The sequence below is a fragment of the Manis javanica genome, chromosome 1 (genome assembly GCF_040802235.1).
Source record: "Manis javanica isolate MJ-LG chromosome 1, MJ_LKY, whole genome shotgun sequence".
NCBI lineage: Eukaryota > Metazoa > Chordata > Mammalia > Pholidota > Manidae > Manis > Manis javanica.
This window is the reverse complement of record NC_133156.1, coordinates 46,515,724-46,543,016: the sequence shown is the minus strand read 5'-3', so window position 1 is coordinate 46,543,016 and position 27,293 is coordinate 46,515,724. Positions and strand designations below refer to the sequence as shown.

General features: G+C 35.0%; 1 long non-coding RNA gene across 11 annotated transcripts in view; it reads right to left on the bottom strand.

Moving 5' to 3' along the window:
• LOC140848003 (uncharacterized) overlaps window positions 1-27,293 on the bottom strand; it is a 1,137,778-nt gene that overhangs the window by 1,048,096 nt on the left and 62,389 nt on the right. For 4 of the 11 annotated variants that reach the window (XR_012128542.1, XR_012128523.1, XR_012128481.1 and 1 more), the window contains one exon: window positions 26,310-26,516. The exons of 5 other annotated variants lie outside the window; for them this stretch is intronic. This is a non-coding gene — a long non-coding RNA (uncharacterized lncRNA). Of the gene's footprint in view, window positions 1-26,309; window positions 26,517-27,293 lie in introns of those variants that run through there. 2 more of the 11 variants (XR_012128492.1, XR_012128563.1) reach the window with 1 other exon arrangement.

The window sequence follows — 27,293 nt, the reverse complement described above, 5'->3', positions numbered from 1 at the left end:
GCTCCGCAGCTCCAAAATAGAGCTTTTGGATACTAGAGGGTGCCATGTACAAACATGAAACACCAAAGGAAACTTGTCCAGACTAAAATTATTAATACAACTCCTGAGAAAGATTTAAATGACATGGACCTCGTGACTCTTCCTGAAAGGGAGTTCAAAATAAAAATCGTCAACATTCTAATGGAGGTACAGAAAGACATCCAAGAACTCAGGAATGAATTCAGGTTGGAGATTCAATCATTGAAGAGTGCAATAGAGGGTATTAAAAGCAGGTTGGATATGGTGGAGGAGACAATAAATGAAACAGAAACTAGAGAAGACGAATACAAAGAAGCTGAGCACAGAGAGAAAAAAGGATCACTAAAAATGAAAGAATATTGAGAGAACTGTGTGACCAATCCAAGCAGAACAATATTTGCATTATAGGGGTACCAGAAGAAGAAGAAGAGAGAGAGAGGGATAGAAAGTATCTTTGAGGAGGTAATTGTTGAAAACTTCCCCAGTCTGGGGAAGGAGACAGTCTGTCAGGCCATGGAGATTCACAGATCTCCCAACACAAGGGACCCAAGGAAGACAACAGCAAGACACATACTAATTAAAATGGGAAAGATCAAGGATAAGAACAGACTGTTAAAAGCAGCCAGAGACAGAAATAAGATTACATACAAAGGAAAGCCCATCAGGCTAACATCAGACTTCTCAGCAGAAACCTTACAGGCCAGAAGGGAGTGGCATGATGTATTTAATGCCATGAAGCAGAAGGGCCTGGAACCAAGATCACTTTATCCGGCAAGATTATTCTTTAAATTTGAAGGAGGGTTTAAACAATTTCCAGATAAGCAAAAGCTGAGAGAATTTACCTCCCACAAACCATCTCTACAGTCTATTTTGGAAGGACTGCTATGGATGGAAGTGTTCCTAAGGGTGAATAGCTGTCACCAGAGGTAATAAAACCACAGTAAAGAAAGTAGAACACGTAATTACGAAGCAAATGCAGAATAAAATTAACTATCAACAAAGCCAATCAAGGGATAGACAAAAAGTACAGAATTTGATACCAATATATAAAGAATGAAGGAGGAAGAAAAAGGAGGAGAAATAGAAAAGAAACTTTCGATTGTGTTTGTAACAGCATACTAAGTGAGTTAAGTTAGACTCTTAGATATTACGGAACCTGGAACCTTTGGAAACCATGAATCTAAAGACTGAAATGGCAATAATTACATACCTATCGATAATCACCCTAAATGTAAATGGGCTGAATGCACCAATCAAAAGACATAGAGTCACTGGATGGATAATCAAAACAAGACCCATCTAAATGCTGCTTACAAGAGATTCACCTCAAACCCAAAGACATGCACAGACTAAAAGTCAAGGGATAGAAAAAGATATTTCATGCAAACAATAGGGAGAAAAAAGCAGGTGTTGCAGTACTAGTATCAGACAAAATAGACTTCAAAACAAAGAAAGAAACAAGAGATAAAGAAGGACATTACATAATGATAAAGGGCTCAGTCCGACATGAGGATATAACCATTATAAATATATATGCACCCAACACAGGAGCACAAACATATGTGAAACAAATACTAACAGAACTAAAGGAGGAAATAGAATGCAAAGCATTCATTTTAGGAGACTTCAACACACAGGACAGATCTACCAGACAGAAAATCAGTAAGGACACAGAGGCACTGAACACACTAGAACAGATGGACCTAATAGACATCCATAGAACCCTACACCCAAAAGCAACAGGATACACATTCTTCTCAAGTGCACATGGAACATTCTCCAGAATAGACCACACACTAGGCCACAAAAAGAGCCTCAGTAAATTCAAAAAGATTGAAATTCTACCAACCAACTTCTCAGACCACAAAGGTGTAAAAATAGAAATAAATTGTACCAAGAAAGCAAAAAGGCTCACAAACACATGGAGGTTTAACAACATGCTCCTAAATAGTCAATAGATCAAAGACCAAATTAAAATGGAGATCCAGCAATATATGGAAATAAATGACAACAACAACACAAAGCCCCAACTTCTGTGGGATGCAGCAAAAGCAGTCGTAAGAGGAAAGTATATAGCAATACAGGCATATTTAAAGAAGGAAGGACAAACCCAAATGAATAGTCTAACATCACAATTATCAAAATTGGAAAAAGAAGAACAAATGAAGCCTAAAGTCGACAGAAGGAGGGATATAATAAAGATCAGAGAAGAAATAAACAAAATTGAGAAGAATAAAACAATAGAAAAAATCAATGAAACCAAGAGCTGGTTCTTTGAGAAAATAAACAAAATAGATAAGCCTCTAGCCAGACTTATTAAGAGAAGAAGAGAATCAACACACATCAACAGAAATAGAAACGAGAAAGGAAACATCACGACGGACCCAAGAGAAATACAAATAATTATTAGAGACTACTATGAAAACCTATATGCTAAGAAGCTGGAAAACCTAGAAGAAATGGACAACTTCCTAGAAAAATACAACCTTCCAAGACTGACCAAGGAAGAAACACAAAATCATAACAAACCAGTTACCAGCAAAGAAATTGAAGCAGTAATCAAAAAACTACCCAAGAAAAAAACTCCCGGGCCAGATGGATTTACCTTGGAATTTTATCAGACATACAGAGAAGATATAATACCAATTCTCGTTAAAGTTTTCCAAAAAATAGAAGAGGAGGGGATACTCCAAAACTCATTCTATGAAGCCAACTTCACCCTAATACCAAAATAATGCAAAGACCCCACCAAAAAAGAAAATTACAGACCAATATCCCTGATGAACGTAGATTCAAAAATACTGAACAAAATATTAGCAAATCGAATTCAATAATACATCAAAAGGATCATAAACCATGACCAATTAGGATTCATCCCAGGGATGCAAGGATGGTACAACATCAGAAACTCCATCAATATCATCCACCACATCAACAAAAAGAAGGACAAAAACCACATGGTCATCTCCATAGATGCTGAAACAACATTCGACAAAATTCAACATCCATTCATGATAAAAACTCTCAACAAAATGGGTATAGAGGGCAGGTACCTCAGCATAATAAAGGCCATATATGATAAACCCACAGCCAACATCATACTGAACAGTGAAAAGCTGAAAGATTTTCCTGTGAGATCGGGAACAAAAGAGGGATGCCCCCTCTCCCCACTGTTACTCAAAATAGTACTGGAGATCCTAGTCATGGCAATTAAACAAAACAAAGAATTACAAGGAATCCAAATTGGCAAAGAAGAAGTTAAACTGTCACGATTTGCAGATGACATGATATTGTACATAAAAAAACCCTAAAGACTCCACTCCAACTACTAGAACTGATATTGGGATGCAGCGACATTGCAGGATACAAAATTATCACACAGAAATCTGTGGCTTTCCTATACACTAACAATGAACCAATAGAAAGAGAAATCAGGAAAACAATTCCATTCACAATAGCATCAAAAAGAATAAAATACCTAGGAATAAACCTAACCAAGGAAGTGAAAGACCTCTACCCCAAAAATTACAAGACATTCTTAAGAGAAATTAAAGAGGACACTAACAAATGGAAACTCATCCCATGCTCTTGGCTAGGAAGAATTAATATTGTCAAAATGGCCATCCTACTCAAAGCAATCTACAGATTTAATGCAAACCCTATCAAATTACCCACCGCATTCTTCAACGAACTGGAACAAATAGTTCAAAAATTCATATGGAAACACCAAAGACCCCAAATAGGCAATGCAATCCTGAGAAGGAAGAATAAAGTGGAAGGGATCTTGCTCCTCAACTTCAAGCTCTACTACAAAGCCACAGTAAACAAGACAGTTTGGTACTGGCACAAGAACAGAGCCACAGACCAGTGGTACACAATAGAGACCCCAGATATTAACCCAAACATATATGGTCAATCAATATATGATAAAGTAGCCATGGATATACAATGGGGAAATGACAGTCTCTTCAACAGATGGTGCTGGCAAAACTGAACAGCTACATGTAAGAGAATGAAACTGGATCACTGTCTAACCCCATACCCAAAAGTAAATTCAAAATGTATCAAAGACCTGAATGTAGGTCATGAAACCATAAAACTCTTAGAAAAAAACATAGGCAAAAATCTCTTGAACATAAACACGAGCAACTTTTTAATGAACATAACTCATCAGGCAAGAGAAACAAAAGCAAAAATGAACAAGTGGGACTATATCAAGCTGAAAAGCTTCTGTACAGCAAAGGATACCATCAATAAAACAAAAAGGTACCCCACAGTATGGGAGAATATATTCATAAATGACAGATTCGATATAGGGTTGACATATAAAATATATAAAGAGCTCATGCACCTCAACAAACAAAAAGCAAGTAATCCAATTAAAAAATGGGCAGAGGAGCTGAACAGACAGTTCTCCAAAGAAGAAATTCAGATGGCCAACAGACACATGAAAAGATATTCCACATCGCTTGTCATCAGAGAAATGCAAATTAAAACCACAATGAGGTATCACCTCACAACAGTAAGATTCGCTACTATCCAAAAGACAAACAACAACAAATGTTGGCAAGGTTGCGGAGAAAGGGGAACCCTCCTACACTGCTGGTGGGAATGCAAAATAGTTCAACCATTGTGGAAAGCAGTATGAAGGTTCCTCATAAAGCTCAAAATAGAAATACCATTTGACCCAGGAATTCCACTTCTAAGAATTTACCCTAAGAATGCATCAGCCCAGTTTGAAAAAGACAGATGCACCCATATGTTTATTGCAGCATTATTTACAATAGCCAAGAAATGGAAGCTACCTAAGTGTCCATCAATAGATGAATGAATAAAGAAGATGTGGTACATATACACAATGGAATATTATTCAGCCATAAGAAGAAAACAAATCCTTCCATTTGCAACAACATGGATGGAGCTAGAGGGTATTATGCTCAGTGAAATAAGCCAGGAAGAGAAATACAAGTACCAAATGATTTCACTGATATGTGGAGTGTAAGAACAAAGAAAAACTGAAGGAACAAAATAGCAGCAGAATCACAGAACCCAAGAATGTACTAACAGTTACCAAAGGGAAAGGGACTGGGCAGGAGGGGTGAGAAGGGAGGGATATGGGCAGGGAAAAATAAAGGGGGCATTAAGATTAGCATGTATAATGTGGGGGGGTGGGCATAGGGAGGGATGTGCAATACAGAGAAGAGAAGTAGTGAGTCTACAGCATCTTACTACCCTGACGGACAGTGACTGTAATGGGGTTTGTGGGGGTGGGGACTTGGTGAAGGGGGGAGTCTAGTAACCATAGTGTTCTTCATGTAATTGTAGTTTAATGATATAAAATGGATAAAAATAAATAAAAAATAAGTAAAAATAAATAAAAAATAAAAAACAAGTGAGAAAAACAATATGGCTTTCTCAGAAGATGTGGATAAGGCATGCTGTAAAACACATCTATTTCTCTTAAAAACTCTTTTTTAGCAAACTAGAAATAGAAGAGAATATCTTCAAATTGGTAAAGATCATCTAAAAAACCTACAGGTAAGATGCTGTGTAATTGTGAAAAATTAAACGTCTTATCTTTAACATCAAGAGCAAGGTAATGGGGTGTTCTCACCACTTCTAATCAACATTTTTCTCAGGGTTCTAGTCACGGAAATAAAAGAATCAAAACAAATAAGACAATGTTATATTGGAAAGAAAGAACCAAATTCTCATTATTCACAACTAGTATAATTGCAAAAGAGGAAACTCCAGTGGAATCTACAAAAATGCTATAAGATACAATAAGTTAGCTTATCAAGATTGCAGTATATAAGATCAGTATGAGAAAATTTGATATCTCTATGACACCAATGAGCAATCAAAATTTGAAAAATTTTAAAATGACATTATCATAGCACAAAAATATGAAACTTTTAGGGACAAATCTGACAAAGGATGTATAAGATTTTTATACTGAACAGTATAAAACACTTTGAAGAGAGAACCTGATGCTGTACCCATGGGTTGGATTATTTAATATAATACAGCTAACAAAATCACCATAAAAGAGAAATTCCAGGTCAATCTAGTTTAACTGGTAAAATCTTTTAAACACTTAAAGAAGAAATGACACCAATATTATTCTTTTCACATGTCACTCATGAGCCAGAGTTATTCAGATACAAATTCAGACAGAAAAAGGTATTAAAAAACCCCAAAACTATCCTCTAATATACTTCATGAAAGTAGACAAAAGAGTCTTTATAAATAGCATCACATAGTTTTCTCCTAAGGTAAGAAACAAAGCAAGACCCCCTTCATTATTTTGATTCATCATTGTTGGAGGTGACAGTCAATGAATTCAAATAAGATAAAGAAATAAAAGGCATCAATTTGGAAAGGAAATAGTAAAGATATCATTTTCTATGACTTCACTGTTTATGTAGAGAATTCTAGGCAATCTACAAAATACTAGAACTAGCTAGTGCTTGAATTTAGCAGGATCACAGAATATAAATTTAATATACAAGACAATGCATTTTTATGTATAAGTAACAAAAACTTGGACTATTAAGTTTTAAAATGTTACTTAGAAAAGCCAATAGATAAGTACAAGAATTAGGAAGAAATTTCAGAAAAGGCACCATGAAAACTACAAAATGTTCTTGAGCGATGTTAAAGGAGATCTAAATAAACAGATATAGCTCTTTCATGGATTAGATGATTTAGTTTTGTTAAGGGGTCATATATCTCCAATTGGTCTACAGATTCAATGCAACTCTAACCAAAATATCCTCAGGGAGATTTTGTTCTTTTGTTTTTTTTGGAAATCAACAATCTAATTCCAAAATTTTATGCAATTGCAAAGAACCTAGACTATCCAAAGTAATCTTCAAAAGAACAAAGCTGGAGGATTTACCCTGCGTGATTTCAAGACTTCCTTATAATGCTATAATAATCAAGTCAATGTGATATTGGAATAAATTATGACAAACATCAATGATACAAAATAAAGAGCTCAAAAACAGAATCCCCTTGCTAATAAAGCAAACCAATGCTAATAAAGCAAACCAATGGAGGGGAAAAAAGCCTCTTTAACACGTTGTTTTAGAACAACTTCACCTGTAAGAAAATGAATCCCAACCTGCATTTCACTCCACACACACAAAAAGTAATTAATTTGAGACATATTTATAGACCTAAATATACAAGCTGAAATTATAAAGCTACATTGGGGAGTATCTACATGACTGAAGAGCAATGAATGTTTTTAGACAGGATACAGAAAGTTAAACCTTAAATTATACCTGATCAAATTAAAAACACTTTTTAATTTTCCCATCAATTGAGGCTATTAGGAAAGTAAATAGGCATATCAATATAAAATAATGATGTTTCCTATAGATAGACAGAGATAAACATGGAGATATAATTTCCCCCCTGTTAAATGAAGGAGTGCACAGCAATGACAACTCAGTATTAATGAGCACACCTAGTGCTCAGATTTTGCTTTCTCCATACCACACATAATTAAAAAGAATAAACTCTTATTGGAGAAACGTTTTAATCCATTTCTGAGTTAGTGAAAGTAAGCCTTGGAAACTAATTGTAACACATGCAATACATAAAAAATCCTTTCATTTACAGTGGTAAAGATGGGGGGAAAAAGAACATAGAAACGAAAATAAATCATTTTGTCACCATAGGAGGTAACTATTACATCAAGTCCTTACTATGAAAGTTGTTAATTAAATGGTAAGAATGATGCATTTAGCTGCTGCCTTTTGAAGAGGTGTGGTAGTTCATTTTCCTTTGAACTATAGAAGTTGGTGTTAAAAACTCACTTTTTTAAGCTCCTAGTAGATGACTTTAAGTGAGGGCTAATAAGTGTTAAAAGCATTAGTTGTTGTCAACTATTAGCCACAAAGCATTTCAAAGAGAAAAAAAAAATACTTGAATAGTCCTGATGGTTGTCCCCTAACAAAGTAATCCACTTTATTGTCAGACACAGTGAGAAAACTTGATATTGTTTACAGCCCAATGAGATGTAATACGAAAGTAGATAGCACTACCCCAAAAAGAGGTCTGCTTGAAATAGTTAATCTATTAGATCTTTAGATCTAACTTTCAGGTTATAGGAAATATAGGGGTTAAAGGCACAGGTTCAATGATAGACTAGACAATCAGAAATATCTTGAATACAAGATATTTTATAAGAAAATTATTCTGGTCTTTAAGAAGTCAATGTCATGGAAAACAGAAACAACAAAAAAGAAGGTGGGAAAATTATAGAGATTGAAAGAGTCTCAGGAAATATAACCTAAAGGGGCAAATCTCAATTATATTTTAGTTTAAAAGAGAGAGAGAGAGAGAGAGAGAGAGAGAGAGAGAGAGAGAGAGAGAGAGAAACAGCTCTTTAGGAACCTTGAATGTTGACTGGATTTTAGTTAATATGAGTGATTTTTAAGTGACATTACTATTTTTGGTATAATGATTGCACTTATATAGAAAAATGAACTTTTAAGAAGTACATGCTGGACTATTTAGTAACAGAGGTCTTTTATGACTGTGATCATGTCAATAGTTCAGCAAAAACAAACAAAAACATACATACGAATCATGTATCATAGCTGAAAAAATCCATAAAATAAATATGGCAAAATAGCATTAGCTTGTGGATATTATTCACTACATTATCCTATCTTTTAAACTGTTTTATATCATTAAAACATTTCATAATAAAATTTTGAAGAAAATTTTTGATTTATATAATGCCATCATTATTTTACTTTTTTACACTGTTGTCAATAGTGATCCCTTTCTAAATATGACTCCCCTTTTTCCCTAGCCCCTTGTGTCTAGTGGACCTAGCCAGGATTCTACAAGCAATTCTCATAGCCTGATCATATGCCTCAAATTAACAGGATATGGATGAACAGCATACTCTAGAATCGTATTTTCCTATTCTAAAGAATTTCTAAGACTCACAAAGGGAAGTAAGTCTCAGGAATTGAACAGAAAGGTGACATGGGAGAATGGAAAGTATGTGGGCTTTGGAGATTAAAATCTTTACCACGTTCTAGCAAATTCAGTCTTTAAGGCCTTAAATTCCTCATCTGCAAAATTAATATGACAATGTTTGACCCATAGATTTCTTGTGAGAATTAAGTAAAGAATTAGGCTATTCAAAGGGTGTATTGTAGGGCCTGGCATAGTACGTAATAGCATAACCAACGATCTCAGTAAAAAAGACTCCAAGATACATTGCCAAAATGGAAGGATAGAGCATGCCCTTAGTAACAGAAATGGTTTATACTTGTAGCTCAGCATCTCGGTGACGAATGAATGCAGAGTGTGGGGAAAAGATGATCATGGCTATTTCTTTGATGAAGAGCAATGAAACTCCAGCAATCATGGCCTGCTAATGTAAGCTATTAAGGAAACAGCAGGGGACAAGAATTTGTTCATTACAAGGGAATGTAATATTTACCAGTGCTCATTAGACTGTGTGTATTATATGGTTTTGCTCTTGCTGAAAATGGTCATTGTACTAAAAATTAAAATAAAGTACAAAAAGCAAATGTGTTTTGTAGCCTGATTTCCAGACAAATTTGTGTCTGACTAGTCAAAAGAGGCCTCTTAGTTAACTAAATATGGTAGGTCACTTGACTGGAGGGTCTATGTGGAAGTGGAATGTCATATTAAAAAAATTCTAGGTAAAGAAAACCTAAAGGAGACACCATATGGCAAGTCAATTTTCTTCTCTGTTCATGTATTATATACTTATAGAATAGACAGGCTGGATAAGATACATTTCAAAAAGACTTAGGGTTACCATTCCTGAGATCTATGAGGCTACTTGTATTATCCAGTACTAACTTCATTATCATTATTATCATATCTGGCCATAACATATCTTACTCTCTTTCCCTATTCTCATTCTGCTCAAACCACACTCTTCTCTCACTGTTCCTTCAACATTCTAGGACCACACCCACCTCAGGACTACACTTGTTGTTTCCTCTATCTGGGCTATTGTTTTTTAGAGAGTCAGTGATGGACATAGGAAAAATCGAACTGCCTCAAAGCTCATCATTCATACTGAGATTTAACACTTCCTTTTTTTTTTCTGCAATAAATGTTTTACATATTGCTGCAAGCCTTGGGTTAACTTCCCAAATCCTGAAAAGTTGTCTCTAAGAATTTTTTTAAAGTTTTTCTGTTGCTTTTATGAAGGAGAGCATTTTTGGAGGTCCCTATTTACCATTTTCACTGTCATCCCTCCTCAGATATTGCAGTTAGCCCAATAAAACTTTAAAGTAACTATGTTGCTTAGTTTAAGAAAATTGAGGAAAGAAATAGACAAATTGTAAAAAAGGATAGAGAATTACACTTGAAAATCTGAATCTATGAAAAGAATCAAATGAACATTCTAAGACAAATATAACAAAATTATGATCTCATTGGATACATTTAGCAGCAGATTGAAAAAAACAGAACACAGAATTAGTAAAACAGAAGAGCCATAACAAGACCAAAAGTTGGGAGGTGGGAGAGTAGAGAGCAGAAATAATTAAAAATCCTACAGTTAACAGTAGAAGATACATGTGGAATCAGCTAAGATGTTTTACATATGCTTAATAGGGGTTTCAGAATGAGAGGACAGAGAGAATGGTTTACAATCCATCTTCAAATAAATAATGACAGATAATTTCACAAAACTGATGAAAGTCACCAAGCCAAAGACTTAAAATATTCTGTAAGCCCCAAGTACATAAACACAAAGAAAACTGTACTTGGGCATATCAGAGTCAAATTGCTGAGAACTAAGGACAAGTAGAGAATCTTAAAAGTATCCAAAATTTTTTAACTATCAAACAACCAGCAATAGGACTAATATGTGACTTTTCAACAAATGTAGCGAAGTTTCAAGATAATGGGAATGTCTTCTTCAATATGCTGGAAAAATTACAGCCAATCTAGAATTCTATACCAGTGAAAATAATTTCAAAAACAAAGGTGAAATAAGTATATATATAGTTTTAAATTTACTAATTTGTTAGATAGTCTTGATAAGAATATGCATCCTATCTCTTGGTTTTTAAGACTTTGGTTTGTTTAGTTGACCAGCTTTAGGTTTACAACAAAATTGAGAGGAAAGTAAAGAGATTTCCTATATAGCCCCTACCCTCATACATGCACAGCTCAATGCCACTTATTAAATGTGCAATTTTTTAAAAATCAAGGATGAACTACATTAACACATTATAATTTCCCAAAGTCCATAATTTACCTTAGGTTGACTCTTGGTATTATATGTTCTAAGAGTATAGGAGAATGTATCATGACATGGATCCACCACTATGCTCCTAAATAGAGTGTCAGCACTCCCTAAAAATCCTCTGTGTTTTGTCTACTCATGTCTCTGCCATACCCCTAGCCACTACAGATCTTTTCATTTCTCCATATTTTTGCCTTTTCTAGTATGTCATATAGTTGGAATCTTCTCAGTTTGACTTCTTTCACTCAGTAATATGTAGTCAAGGTTTCTCCATGGCTTGATGGATTATTTATTTTTAGTGTTGACTAATATTCCTTTGTCAGGATGTACCATCATTTATGTATCCACTCACCTACTGAAGGACATCTTGGTTGCTTCCAAGTTCGGGAAATTATAAATAAAGCTGTTATTAACATCTGTGTGCAGGTTTTTGTGTGACAATAACTTCCTCCTTTATTTTTCAGGCTGTTTTTTAGGTTCACAGCAAAATTAAAGGGAAGGTACAGAGATTTATCATATATTCTCAGCCCCCACGCATACTTACACCCCCTTATTATTGCCATTCTCTAACGAGGTGGTATATTTGTTACAATTGATAAACCTATGTTGATACATCATACCACCCAAAGTTCACAGTTTATATTACGGTTCACTCTTGGTGCTCCATATTCTATGGGTTTGAGCAAATGTATGGCATATCTCCATCATTATAGTATCATACAGAGTATTTTCACTTCCTTAAAAAAATCCTCTGTACTCTTCTAAAATAAATACTTTTATAAAGAAACAAATTCATGAACAAAAAGAATATTATAGAAATGACACTGATTAATGCAAATTCCTATTCTGATAAGTAAGAGTTACAAAGTACTATAAGAGTATTGAATGAGATTGGATCCAGTCTCTCAAATCAGGAAAGGCTTATCTGAAGAAGTAACTGAATAATGAGTAAGAATTAAAGATGACTAAAACTAGGAGAGTACAAAAGTTAAAAAGAATGTAAATTATCAATAGCAATTAATCAAGGATCTGGAGTCACACCCTGTATTTAAAGTTAGTTCTTTCCTTTACTAGATATCACTATATACATACGTATTTTCATGAATGATGATACTGTTTTTTATGTAAATTGATAATATTAAATAAAATAAGGTCTAAAGCAAATTTCAGGGTCAATGGGAAGACCTTCTCACTGGAAGACCAATAGATAAGAATCCAAAATTATATCCCCACTTACATATTTTAAAAGATTTGTTTGAATATTTTATTGGAGAAGTAAAAATTTAATCCATTAACAGTTATTTACTCATTTATGTAAATGAAGTCATCATGGCTTTTAAAAGACTAAAACAGGAGAGAGAGAAGCAGGTATTTGTATATTGGGTGTCTGCATTGGGGTGGAATAAAAGAGGAGAGATTATCTAATATTGGACAGTAAATATCTCACAAGGTAAGGAATATAAAAATATATTTCAACAATATCCCTGTTATGACATGAAATGAGTTTTACTCTACTTCAGAAGTGGGAAGCATGATGGGAAAAAGGATTAGAAGAGGGGTGCATTCACCATTAAAGATTATTAGATTAAAATTTCAAGTTTCAAGTTTCCTATTCAGAATTACTACAGAGATAATCTGAGATTCTGGCTATCTTCGTCCAGGAAGGATTTAGTTTTGCTTTGCTGCAGGTAGCTAACGGTAGGGACAGATGACATTTTTCATGTCTGGGTTTGAACTAAATCGCAGATGGGCTTTAGTATCCTAGGTGGACCTGTTTCTTTACTATTGCAATTTTCAGTCTCTATCTATCCTTGACCCTCAAAAGCAAACACTTGAGATACAGTTACTGTGTGGTTGGAAGTGATCATGGGGAAATTGGTGGCTAAGAATTTGGTTATTTTGTTAATGGTTTATCTTATTTGCTGCACTCGTGTATCAGAATGCAGGTACCAAACTTCCAGATAGAAAACTCCATTTCATCCATATCATCCCATTCCTAGAATGCCTCGCCCTTGCTCTCTAATGGTAATATTGGCACCTCCCTCATCATCACAATCTGAGTTTAATTGTTCATGTAATTAAATATTTAATTACTAATGTGAGATAAAATGTGGCAAATTCAGCGCCCTGGCCTACCTGGACCCGTGATTTAATATGTCATTAAGGATTTCTTCCATTTTAAGTGAGCTGATTGAAGAAGCACATTTTTCTTCTACCTCCAAAAAATAACTAAAATTACAGTAAAGGAATGTCAAATAATCTCACAAAGATAATTGTGAAAGGAGACAAAATCAGACAACAGAGGTTTGGCAAATTTTGGAATATGCAAAATGGACTGATATCTGACCTAGCAGAGTGAAGAAAGCTAAAGGTGAAATTCTTACAAGTGAGCAGGGAAGGTGGGAAGCGCTAGCAAGAATGGGGTTAAATGTGTTGCCAAACCATGACAAGCCCCAGGGGATCAAGATGCTAAAGCTTAAGGTAAAAGTACAGCACAGAGATGAAAATCAAGGGATTGGTGGAATGTCTGGATAAAGGAATAATTAGATCCTGTCTTAGGCAGAACAGGATTCCAAGAAAAATAGCCTGAGATGCGGATTTTTATGCAAGTGATTCATTGAGGTATGTCCTCGGGAGAAGCCTGTAAGGAAACTAAGGGAGAAGGACAGAACAGAGGAAAAAGCTAAGCAAGATGTGGTTTCAGCTGGAATCCAGCCTCAGTCTGATTTCACAGAGAACCCTAAAATGTTAATATCTTCACAGAGTTTTCTCCCCTACAGGAAAGGAGCTCAGACTTTTGTACACTCATACGGGTCATCCACCGACTGAAGGGACCACCACTAGAGCGTGAGGGACCTGGGAAAATATTTTTATGGAACTGCATCTATTAAAAACATTTTATTTAAAGACATATTATAATATATTCAAGATCTACTAAGGTATATTGATTTATATCAATGAACATTTTGAACAATATTCAATGGGGTAGAGAAATGTATGTACATATTTGTTTACTTTCCAATCAGTACACAGGAAGATCCTTCATAGATTTCAGGCACCTCCTCTTCATCTTCAAGTCCAGAAACTATCTGTCTATGTTGTAGATTGTCAAATATGTCATTTCTGAGAAATTTCATATCTTTTATTGAGAAAAAAGGTACATATTATTCTTCAGAAACTGCTTGTGTTGAAACAATATGAATCTTCTTACCTCTGCAGTTACCTAGTGTTAATTTTATTATGATTAAATAATTTCTTATGATACTGGATCATCTATTATGCTGCTCAGGAATAGCAGATTCTATTGACTCTCTCAAAGACTGCAATTATGCTTTGTTGATGAAGACCACAAATGCAAATCTGACCCAGGGTACATAGAAAAATGCGAATGAAAATTTTTTTCTCATCATGTTAGATTTGCCACTTTAGAACTTATTACAAAGATAACACAGCACACTTTTCAACTATCGTGCCTTGGGCGCCTCAGGCTTTAACCACTGCATCCTTATAGTGTTGCCAACTAAACCACCACCACCGGGGAGGTCAGAGAAAGGGCCCCTGAGCAGAACGCGAGCCATTCCATTAGCCCCTGCAACAGGACTGAAAACCGAACTAGAGGAGTACAACCTCACTATATGAGGAAGAAGCAGGAGACTGCATCCATTAGAAGGGCCACTGGCTTTCAAAGCAAAGGTCTTGAAAGCTTTAGGAGGAGGCAGGCATGGGCACTAGCAGAGCACCTGACACATGTAAGTTCTGCGGGAATATTGACGACACTGACAAAGTGTGAGCAGAGAACACCTACTGCTGCTGGGGGCTATACAACAGGGGGAGCACTGTGGTGGGAGCAGAGATGGGTAAAAGGCACAAGCTCCCAGGCCAGGGATAAACCATCGGTAGCCAAGGGATCTGATGTCGTCCTGTGTCTGACATGAGTATGTGGACATCAGGCCAGTGGCCCAAACACACATGATTCTATAAAAGAAATATCTTACTGCTCAGTGGGAGGGATGCACCTGCCAGGCTGGCTGCCTTTCTGGAATCGGGATCATGGGGCCCTAGGATGACTCCAGAGGCTTGAGTCCTGGATTTCCTCAGGACACCTAGTTGACTTCACATGAGGAGGGAAAGGAAAGTGTCCCAAAGTGGGGAAATAGAGGATAGGTCCAGAGTCCAGGCTTGGGACTCTACCCCCAAATTTCTTGGATGGTGCTTCTGGGTCTCTCAGAACACTGGCACTCATATCTCCCCTACCCTCAAGGAAGTGCACTATTCCTCTCTTGTATATGAGAAGCCCCATATACAAGATTTTTAGACACCAAAGCTTGATGATTACCTAGAAGTGGCCATGCCTCCACTGTGAAGCCACAGCAGTAAACAGGGTTTGCTCCTACACTTAGGACGATCTAACTTTCATGGAATTCCCGATTGTTAAATGTGAATAAAATCAATAATCAAAATTCAAAACCTCTTACTTGGAAAAAAAAACAGGAAAACAAACTAATTCAAAGAAACTTGAAGGAAACAAAAATTGTAGAGAAATCTAAATACATCAAAATCACTATATCCAGTTTATTCGGAGAAATGCACACACAGATGTTACATATGGGTGACAACAAAAATAAAAATACAAAAAAGGACATTCTGAGTACAAGAAAAACCGAGTATAAATAAAAATAACAGCATAAATATAACAAAAAGTAGATTAAAAGGTTAAAAGAAAAATGGAGGAAATCTTCAAAAAATAGATTTGAAAGAGAGAGATAGGCAATAAAAGAAAAAAAAATTCCACAAAAAAACACTATGAAATGAGAGAATTAACAAGGAAAGTAATGCCCAAGTTAAAGGAATTCTATTATTAAGTGGAAGGAAGTAAATTAACAATAATAATAAAATATAATTTACCAGAAGCAAAGGAAATATGTTTCCAGATTGAATTGAAAAAAAGACATGTCAAAGCATATTATCAGGAAACAGCGTAAGAAGAGGCAAAAAGAAAAATTCTTTAAAACTTTCCAGTCTGTAAACAAATAAAATGTAACAAATAAAAGGTGGTCCTGCTGAAAGGACTGTACATGGCTAGAGTGTCAGGGAGTTCTGAGCACTGTTAGATGGTCCCAAGGCTTACTATGAGACACGTTACCATACTTTTAGCTATGAAGTTGATGTTCGCTTTCAAAAGTATTATACCTCAGCCTATTTAGGATTAATTCAGGTGCCTCACACATTGGCTGATAAAAAAAAATGTGTGAGGTACATGAACTTGGATTAATAAAAAATATTTTTAAAGGTGAGAAAGGGGAACATTTTTATCTTGCTCAATTAAAGCAGGTGATAGATCTAAATAATAAAAAGGAGACGGATAAATTTAGCAATTTTACTGATGAAAATACATCCAGAAATGCTGATAAGATGTCACTCTGACAAGCAAAGAGTATAGTCTATAAAAATGAATCAACCTTCCTCCTTGATGTGAAGAGAAATCAGAGAAAGGATAAGACAATTAGGAGATCAAGGAATCATGTCTAAGACTTAAGTGGCAAACAGATGATAATTTAGGCAACAGCAAGAAAATTATTTTGGAGAAGTGTTAATTATATTCACTCTTTGAAAGCTACATTGTAGAAAGGTGAAGGATCTGGAGAAAATCCTCAAAAGCCTGATAAAAAATTCACAGTTTAAACCTCTCTCTTCTTACCACTGTTTCAGAATTAAGACACCTTATTAGTATTAACAACTTGGGACTCCCTTTCAGTCCCAAATCATAAGTTGCCGCTTTATGGAGAAAAGTCACATGTACACATGTACACATGATCCACAATCTACTAAGCTACTTAAATTACTGTATGTTATTTTTCTACTAACAAGCTGGTTTTCTGGCTATCTATATAAAAGCAAATATTCACTCCTTATTGCCTAATGCCTGATTTACTCCATTCTGCCCTGTAACAAAGTGTCCCAGCTGAAAGGGTAAATATTTGGCTTCCTGCTTAGATTTAACATTGCCAACTACTTTCTTTTTATTGGTATTCTTCCATTCCCTGAAATCTGGAGACCTTCTTCCTTTTAAAAAATAAAGAGGAAATGAAAGGCAAAGACGTTGTTTGGGCTTTACAAGCCTGTAAGTTAAACCCACTGGGTAATTTTCCAGTTGGTCTTGAGTGACCCAGGCTGTGCATTTACAAAACCAGGGACACAGGCTAAAAGTGAGGGTCTAGGACCTCTCTTACTTCTTTTTACTTCAAGTAGAAATGTGTTTTTCTAATGTTTAAAATCACATTTGGCTAAAATATTAAGCATTTTGACATGAATGTATAATTAGAGGATTTCACTGAAGAATCAGAATGTATTTTTCTTAATTGTTTTAAATTATATTTAAACTGATATTTGGCTGAATTGCTCTTTTTTGGGGGGAAGAAATAAAGATGCCTTATGAATATGTATATGCAAATGTTAAATTAAAACAGTATGTGAATTACAATATTAAATTAAAAATAAAGTGCTTTAATCTGAAATATAACATCATCAATTATAAATTTAGCAGAATGGTCCAGTCTTTAAGGCAGATGCCAAATTCAGTTGTGACAAATCCAGTTTAGCTCTTCAAACTATTTTATTATCCTAGCAATAGTGACAAGTGTGTTTTAATTAAAAATTTACAAAATGTAGGGGTAGAAAAAACCTTGTAGATAATCTAATCTAGTATCTTCATTTTAGAGAATAGGAAACAAAGGCCTTCAATGAGTCAGAACCTCATTTTTTGCAAAGCACAGCCTACATGATAATCTAGCAATTGCTGATATTGATATTTATAAGATTTCAAATATCTGATTTGACTACCTATTTGAGTTGACTAATTTGTAGTCAATACTCATATGAACCAGGGAAAAACATGTCAACAATTACCCTATCCTCTAAAAAAGGTCTTGAAGAAATGTTTATTGAACTCTTATGATATTTTTTGGGCTACCAGAATCATCAGTTTCACTAGTAGGTGACAATTCCCACATCATTTAACCTATTTAAAATATGGGCCAAGGATAGGAAAAAAAAATGTGCCTGGATAGTATGTGCCTCCATACATAACAACTAGAAATCTAGGGAAAGCCATGAATAAATAATAACTCTGTAAACCAATTAAATATAACTTTAAAAGGGGAAATAAAAAGGAAGAAACACAAGCTTTCCAATACTTTTCACAGGAATAATAAAACAACCATTCTTTTCCATTGAACCTTATTTTTTCTCTTGCCCTACTTGCTAGCAACATGTTTAGAGTTTGTGTATGCATATTGCTTTATTTCCCTTTACTGTTAGCAGTGTTATCCACTCTTCTAACAATAAAAATCTCAGGAGAATATTTTCTCTAATCCTATTTCCAACTGTTCGTTAGGTTTGTTTATCTACTTTCTTGACTCACAGCCCAAACCTTCTGTATCAGTTTTGTCCCCAACAAGAAGACTCGTAAGGCATTTTTAGAGCCATTTGTTATTGCGGCAGTAAGGAATCTGTAACAGTGTGCACAGATTGTCTGTTTGTCCTATGACGGGAGAAGTGGCAGTTAGACAAATAGGAAATTTGTGGTTTGCTTTCTAAAAGCCCTTGTGCATTTTTGTAACCATGATGGAAAGGAAAGTGAAAAGAGCCTGGGAAATGAGGTTACTGTTGAATTTCCCCTCTTGTACATTATGTCAAAGAGAAAAGGAAAATGAGTTTCCAGCTTCATATTCCTTCATGTAGCCTCTCTGGATCACAGATAACCCAATATACAGATTCACAATGCTGACTCAAGTATCACGTCTGTTTCCTCATCTACAGAGAAGGGCAATGGCTTGAGGTTAACATGAAATAACCCCCCAGCTCTACCATTCTATGAAATGCTCTATTAAATCAATAACATAGAATACATGCCATCATTTGGCTTCAGTAAAAATATGATAAACTCTTCTTTACACTTTTTACTGAAGCTGAAATTCTTAGTTTCTAAAAATTTTGTTCATGCTCTTCACTTCAAAGTGGAATTTACTTTGCTTGGTTGTAGTTAGTTTTAAAGCAGAATGTCATTTATCCAATGTTTCCTTTTCTTTTGTTAATTTTAAAAGAAGTTATATTATCATGTTGTGGAAAGTTGGAAAATAATTTTGGTGGGGATGGGCATAGGAATTTGCATTTTTAACAGACATAATTTTAACAGATAATTTTAACATATTTTCTAATGTTTTGTCATATCCATTTTGCATATTCATAATCATGAGGGACATAACATTATCCTGTGTTTTCACATAATATTATGTAATAAATATTTTCTATGTTGCTTTACAGTCCTCAAGGCAGTTATTTTAATGGCTGAAGTGGTCTAACTATTGAGAGGATATATCCGAATTGTTTAGTCTATTTCCTACAATGGCATACAGATGGTTTATAACTTTTTACTATTTAAATGATGGTTCAGTAAACACGTGTATGCAACTTCTTTATTCAAGATGACTTTGCATTTCTAGCCAATTAAATTTTGCATCTATTTAAAGTAGTTACGAAAATCTATGCAATCACTAATTGTCACTTGGTCTTCCCTCCCCCTGGAGCCCTCCCAGCCTCCTTCCTTAGTATAGCTTGAATCTTCTTCTAAGTCTCAACCAAAAATAGCACTTCCCTGCAGAGTCCGTCCCTGAACCTCCCCACATCACTGATGACTCACACAATTATGCATTTCCATAGTATTTCCCTTTAGTGTTTCTAGATGTTTTGTGTTTAATATCAGTCTTCCTTAATAGATTCTAAGCATTATGAAGACAGGAAAGACTTCTTTCCTGCTCATCATAGCAATTCAATTACCTGCAATAGATTCCTGGTACCTAGTAGGTATTTGATACATCATTATAATTTAATTTGAGAATAGGATTAACAAGCACATAAAAGCATGTATACACTGATAAGTGACAAAGTCAAAATGACTTTGCTGAAGTATTTTAATTCCAACAGCTGCTTTTTCAGTGAAAGACTTAATTAAAACTCAAAGTTTCAATAAAAATAGCTACATCCTACATATAAATGATGATCTGCCCTCAAACCAGTAAGTTTCTAAAATAGAGACACCCAATTTTTTCTTAGTTCACTGGAGGTGGTTTCTTTCTTTCCTAGAACCTTTCCCAAATTGCTTCTGGTTTTTCTATTTGGATCCAAGAGCATATTAGAAGGACCGTCCGTTCCAACATTGTTTCAGGTAGGTTGCATAGATGTCTCAAAATAAAGTGTTCAATACTTGCTATTGTAGCAGGTAATAAAGTCGGTAATGAAAAAAAAAATCCCACATTTTTAGAGAAACTCAAATTATGAAAAATATCACATTAATGCATTTTAAAGAGAACAGGGGTATTTATTTTAAGCGAACTGGCTTTCAAATATGAGTTTCAAAATAATAATAAAAAAGGAAAGTTCACACAAGTTTCTTGGCATTGTGAGCCTGTGGTTTTTGCATGAAGTTCATAGAACCATAGGGATATTTGTAGGCCACTCTAGGGTGTAAAAGGAAAACCAGGTGAGCTGTGCCATCCACTTGTCCTAGTATACTCCCATCTATTTTTTATACTGAAATTTTAATATTTTCTTGATAAAAAGTATTTGCCACTAACTCATTTTTTATTTTCCTTTAAAGGATTTGAGGCTAAGTAATATTTGGCTAAATATTTAACCTCATGAGTTCATTCCTAAACATTTATAAACTGTGTGTCTAGGACTATGATAATTAGTAGAAAAATAAGATGAGTAAATAAGACAGACATGTAAATGTGAACAATGATACAGTATACTTAAGTGCTATGGGAGTAAAGGAATAAAGCTGTTTCAGGAAAAAATGAGTGAAAACTTCAAATTTGAACACATTCTGATGGATAAACAGAGGACTTCAAGGTAGAGAAAGTTTGCAAGGGCATTAAAGGCAAGGAAGAAATCTGTTTGAAGAACATGGACACATTGTGAAAAATTCCCTGTGGTCAGAGTATAGGATTTCTAATATGATATTGGAAGAGATTAGTTTGAAGAGGTAATTTGGGGCCATATTTTGAAGAAATGCAAATTCTGTGAGCATCATGAACACAAAGAAACAAAAGCATTGAACTGAGAGATTGGTGAGTTTTACGTTAGGAGAACCAGATAAGACTATCAAAATAATACAGATGAGAATTAGGGAGGACTTAGATCATGAGAAGTATGTAATAAGGGTAAAGAATGCAGAAAAGATTTGTGATATATTTCTAAAACAGACTATATAGAACTTTGTGATTGTTATGTGAGTGGTAAAAATGAGACAAGCATGATTTTAAATATTCTTACTTGAAAGGGAGTCCCGTAGGGTCATAGAGAAGTGTTGAAGAAAAACTTTTGAGACAGACCTAGGTTTGAACACTGACTCAGTTGCATTTGCTGTAAAGAGACGTCAGGCAAGTCACTTCACCTTTCTAAGTTTCAGTCTCCTCTTCTGATTAAAACAGACGTTTCTATGAGTATTTCAAGAAATAACATCTTACAATATTTTATACAGTGTCTGGCATACCAAGTGTTCATTAAATCTTTATTACTAGTGTTACTGGTTCAGAGGCCAATGTTTAATGTAAAGTCCTAAGATTCTGCATTATTTTTGCAAAAGTACCGACCTTTTCTTGTCCAGACAGATTAGATGTTAAGTATTTAGATGTATATATAATGATTTTTCTGCTGTTCTTCTGTTGCCTCAAGTAATGGGGTTACAATGGATTCAACAAAATACTAAGTACCAAATACATGTCTGGTACCCTTCCACATGTTCACGACACCTACATTCAAAGGGCAGAACTTAGAAAATGGGCAGAGGAACTGAATAGTCATTTTTCTAAGACATACAAATGGGCAACAGGCATCTGAAAATGTACAGTAATCATTAGTAAAATGCAAATCAAAACCACAGTGAAATATCACCTCAGACCTGTTAAAACAGTTATTAGCAAAAAGACAAGAGATAAGAAGTGCCAGTGTGCTTGTAGTAAAAAGGGAAGCTTTGTGCACTATTGGTGGGAATGTAAACTGGACCAGTCACAATGGAAAACAGTATGGAGGTTACTCAAAAACTAAAAAAATAGACCTACCATATCATCTAGCAATCCCACTTCTGTGTATTTACACAAAGGAAATGAAATCATTCTGTCAAAGAGATATCTGCATCCCTATGTTCACTGAAGCATTATTTACAGCAGCCAAGACACAAAACAACCCAACTGTCTGTCAATGAATGAATGGATAAAGAAAATGGGGAATATATGTATATATACACTGGAACATTAATTATCCATAAAAAAGGAAATCCTGCTATTTGTGACAACATGGATGGACCGTGAGGGCATTACATTAAGTGAAATAAGTCAGACAGAGAAAGATAAATATTGTATGATTTCACTTACATGTGGACTCTAAAACACTCATAGAAACAGAGGACAGGTTGCAAGGTGGGAGGAGAAGGAATGAAGAGGAAACAGATGAAGATCATCAAAAGCCACAAACCTCTAGTTATAAGATGAATAAGTACTGGGGATGTAATATGTAGCATGGTGACTACACTTAACAATACTGCACTGTATATTAAAAAGTTACTAAGACAGCAGATGTTAAAAGTTCTCACCACAAGAAACAAAATTGCAAAATGTGAGGTTATGGATATTGCCTAAACTATTGTGGAATAATTTACATATATATATATATATAAATGGTTTAATTTAAAAATATAATTTAAATTATATATAAATATGTATTTCATAGATACAACTATATATAAAAATTATATTGTACACCTTAAACTAATACACTTATATATCAATTATATCTGAATAATACTGGGCAAAAATAAAAATAAAGGACACTTTATTTCAGAACTTGTCTATGCAAACAGTTAAAAATAAAAACCTGAATTATGTAAAACAATTAAAAAACATAAAAAATGAAAGTGCTGCTCTTTCAATAGCATACACAGGAAGTATCTCTTTGAGGCACTCTGAGGAGGCTAGGGGTTGATACTGGGCTGAATATGAGTCTTATAGATGATTTCAAAGATTACATGAGGCTATAAACTGCGCTAGTCTTAAGGAGAAATGGAGGTAGCTAATCTGAACTTCTATTTAAGTACAAGCATGAAGTCTACATTTTTTTCCATATATATCATACTTTTCCTTCCTCTACACATGTTGAGGCCTCTATCTTTCTGTATTCCTAAATTTTTAAATGAAACAACCTTGATGAACTGTATTCTCTTTGGCTTACAACATCCTACCTTGTCCTTACTAGTTGATATGTAGGATCTATGAGATTTTGGCATGTGTTGCATCCACTGAGGCTGAGTGAGAGCCCTTGAGAACACTCTAGGGGCACAGGAAGTATGCTAAACCCATCAGTAGTATGTTATGAGGGTATGGATATCACATAGTGCCCAGATTCATGAGGAAAAGATGATTTCCAAGGGCAAAGTCCCACATAAGGAGTGAAAATAGAAAATAGCAAGTTGGTGACTCTCCTTCTTGCGGTGATTTTGCTGTCTTGATGGAAGCTGTAGGAACTAGGAGAAGCTAAAATGTGACGATGGAAAAAGAATCTCTGGTAATCTACATGTAAATTGGTCATAATTCAATTCTTGATCTGGGGCAAGAGATGTCCAAGAATCATGTCATCAACAAAATCTCTCAAATTTCTATTTATATTACCTAGGATTCAAGTGCATGCTCATGATAACTGGATTTGCTGTTATTTATTTGCAAAGAGCATAGTGTTGAAAAACTGACTCACAGAGGCTATCCAACAAGTAGCTAGTAATTATAATAATCCAAAAATGAAGAGATCTCTATTTCAGTGTTTGTTTTGAAAACTGAATACACATAAAGATATATAGACATTCACACATATATGTGCATATATATATATATATATATATATATATATATATATACACATACACACATGTATTTATTTTAAGATAGTTAAAAAGATTGGTATGCTGGATACCACTTCTCTTGAGTTATTATATTACATGATTTTCTGTGTCTCCATACACTCTGTGTAAATGTTCGGTCCCCAAAATCGATCAAAACTAATTGTTTCACAAATTTCTTAAATCTGAGACTTGTAATATTTCACAGGAGTACTTCATTTGTTTTTGACATTTTATCAGAACTGAAACTATTAATTCATCCAGTACTGAATTCAGCCCTTCTTTTATAAGTTTCAACACACAATACCAAACGGGTGAGCTGGTCATTGGCCTCAAATGACTTATTTCTACTCAACAATGTATAAAAGAATAGAACTCCTAGGCAACTTGATACAAAATGTTTCATGCACAGGTCAACAGTCTGCAGCCACCCAAACTCATTTGTTTAGGCCTGATTAAGTCCAGCAAGGGAAGTATGAAAATGAATTCAAAAGGATCAAATAAGAGAGAAGCATCAGGAAAACCAAGTATCGTACGCTTTCATTTCTTCTTACAATAGGAAACTGTTGCCCTGTGCTGTCAAGTTCATGAACTTGCTAACAGCTTTTTATAGGAACAGTACGCTGTCTACATTTGATCTAAAAGAGACACATCTGAGTGTTCACCAGTGTCCACTTGTATCCTGAATTGTGGCAGCATGGAACTCTTCACTGTCTGACATTTTAAAATTGGCCTTGGATACAATGCTTTGTGTGATGTAAACCTACTGTACTCCCAATACTTCCTTGAAAAGGTTGACAAGAAAACCCAAATGAGCCCATGTTTCACTGCCTGGTTGTCATAGTATATGGTAGAGTGTGAGTTGAGTTTGCGGGGAAGAGGAGTCAGGAAAGAAAATGATAAAGAAAGCAATTAGACTCATATATCAGTAAGAAAAAAGCTCTGTTTTTCTTTGATACATAAGGTAACTTGTTTTTCAATAATAAGGGACAATTGATATTTTAATAAGGTATTATTTCTGCTTTAAATATTGAAGAGTTTGGTTTACGTGCTTTTACAGGTCTTTTTGTCCCAGGGGTTTCTTCTACACATTTTGGGAACACATGGGCTCAAGTAGATGGAGAGTCTATGTTGCCCCCTAGTGGAATGCAATATAATAGCCACGATCATATGTTGGAATTTCAGCCTTTTTTGCTGTGCTCACCTGTGGACCTTCCATATTTTCTGGCTCATTCTTTTTAACAATGTGATAGAACTTTTACCTTGTTTCACTTTCAAAATTTACTATTTACAAACCGTGGACAAGTTTCTTTCTCTCAGCCACGGTGTCCTCATCCATGAAATAAGAATCTTAACACCTTCTTCAAGGGGTTGTTATGAGACCTAAACTTGCTAATGCAAGTGAAGACTATTGTAGAGTGGCCATGGGTAGTAACCATTCAGTAGAAAGTTAGCTCTACTAATAAGCAACCGTAATATTCCTAGAAAAACTCCTATGTGAGAAAAAGTGATTGTGTATAGTTTCCCATGGAGTTTGTTTTTCATTCTGATATACAAAGCTATATTAGTATAATATCTACAAGTTTGAAAGCAATGAGGTCCCAACCTGCATAAATCGTCATTTGGCTGCTTCCACTGAGCTGTCTCACAATTGAACTCTACTGGAATTGTTCTATTCAAAATGAACTGGCAGGCCATGAAATGTTCACAGTATGGATCAGAACCAAATATATGATTCACTTCTTTTAGAAACTGCCACTTTTGAAAGGCTACAGAACAACAGAAGTAATATGGAGACAAGTCTTATTTCACATCGCACAGGCAGATAGATATAAAATATCTATCCCAGTAATTAATTCCTCAGCTGCCTCTGCCACCTACTCTTCAATAGATAATTCCATTAAATATGTGCTGAGCACACATGCTACAGGCTCTTTGCTGCAATTTACACACATTGGTTCCTGATTCCTTTTACAAAATTTTAAATGGAGAAAAGAAATAAACACTCTGATTATCTATGTGTTTGATAAATGAATGCCACAACAAAATTTTACAGCTAAAAAGGTTATTTACTTAAGTGAGATTCTTTTTTCTTTGTACACGGAAAGGTCAGATTTTTTCTTCCATTGCTGTGAAATTGCTTCTGCTTTTTAGCAAATCTTCTAAGACAGCTCTTCTCCTTGCAGTGTTGACAAGGACACGAGAAGGATGTGGCCTGAGGAAATCAAATGAGCAGCATAAAATCCTGGCTGGAATCACAGACAGCCCCCAGTTTGTGGTTTTGAAAGTCTGTCAAAAAAGTTGCATAATATGAAAGTGGAGACAGGACTTCTGAACAAAAATCAATAGCTGCATCTTTTGAACTGCCCATGGACAAAGTTCTAATGAAAATGTCCTTGAGGGGAGTTTTAATAGTGGACTTTGAGATCAGCTTCACCACTAGTCTGATAACAGCACAAAGCATTTGAAGCTTTCAAAGAATCCAAAGCCCTGAAAAGTGTGGCTCAAACACAGAGGATGTAAATGCCTCTGAGGGGGTCTGAGAAATAGTAACCCACCACCAAAGAATATATGATGTATGTGTTTCCTGAACTATGTCAGATTTCAGCCACAGGATACAATTTACTTCAAGGGTGTTGATAACTCTTTAAAAAGCAGCACTCCATGTTCAAACTAATAATTGATCAGGCTCCGGGTACCATGTAGTAAGGGCATAGGGATGACTAAAAATAAATCTCCCAGGAGAGCTTATTAGAAGATACATTTTCTAAATATGTTTGATTTCATCTTTTGACCAGATGGGTACTTATATCATATTCACTGATAATGTTTTTCTCTTTTTCGTTTCCATTTTTTCTTTCTTGTTTCTTTCCTTTCCTTCCTTCCCTCCCTCCCTTCATTCCTCCCTATATTTGTACATCTTGTTTAAGCTAGAAAATTATTCATGACTCTAAAAATCAGCATAGTAGCATCAATGTACAAATCAGAGATTAACATTTTAGGTCACTTACTGCCAATTCTTTCATTTTACCATCTTGAAATCATAAATACAAAAATGCTCATTAC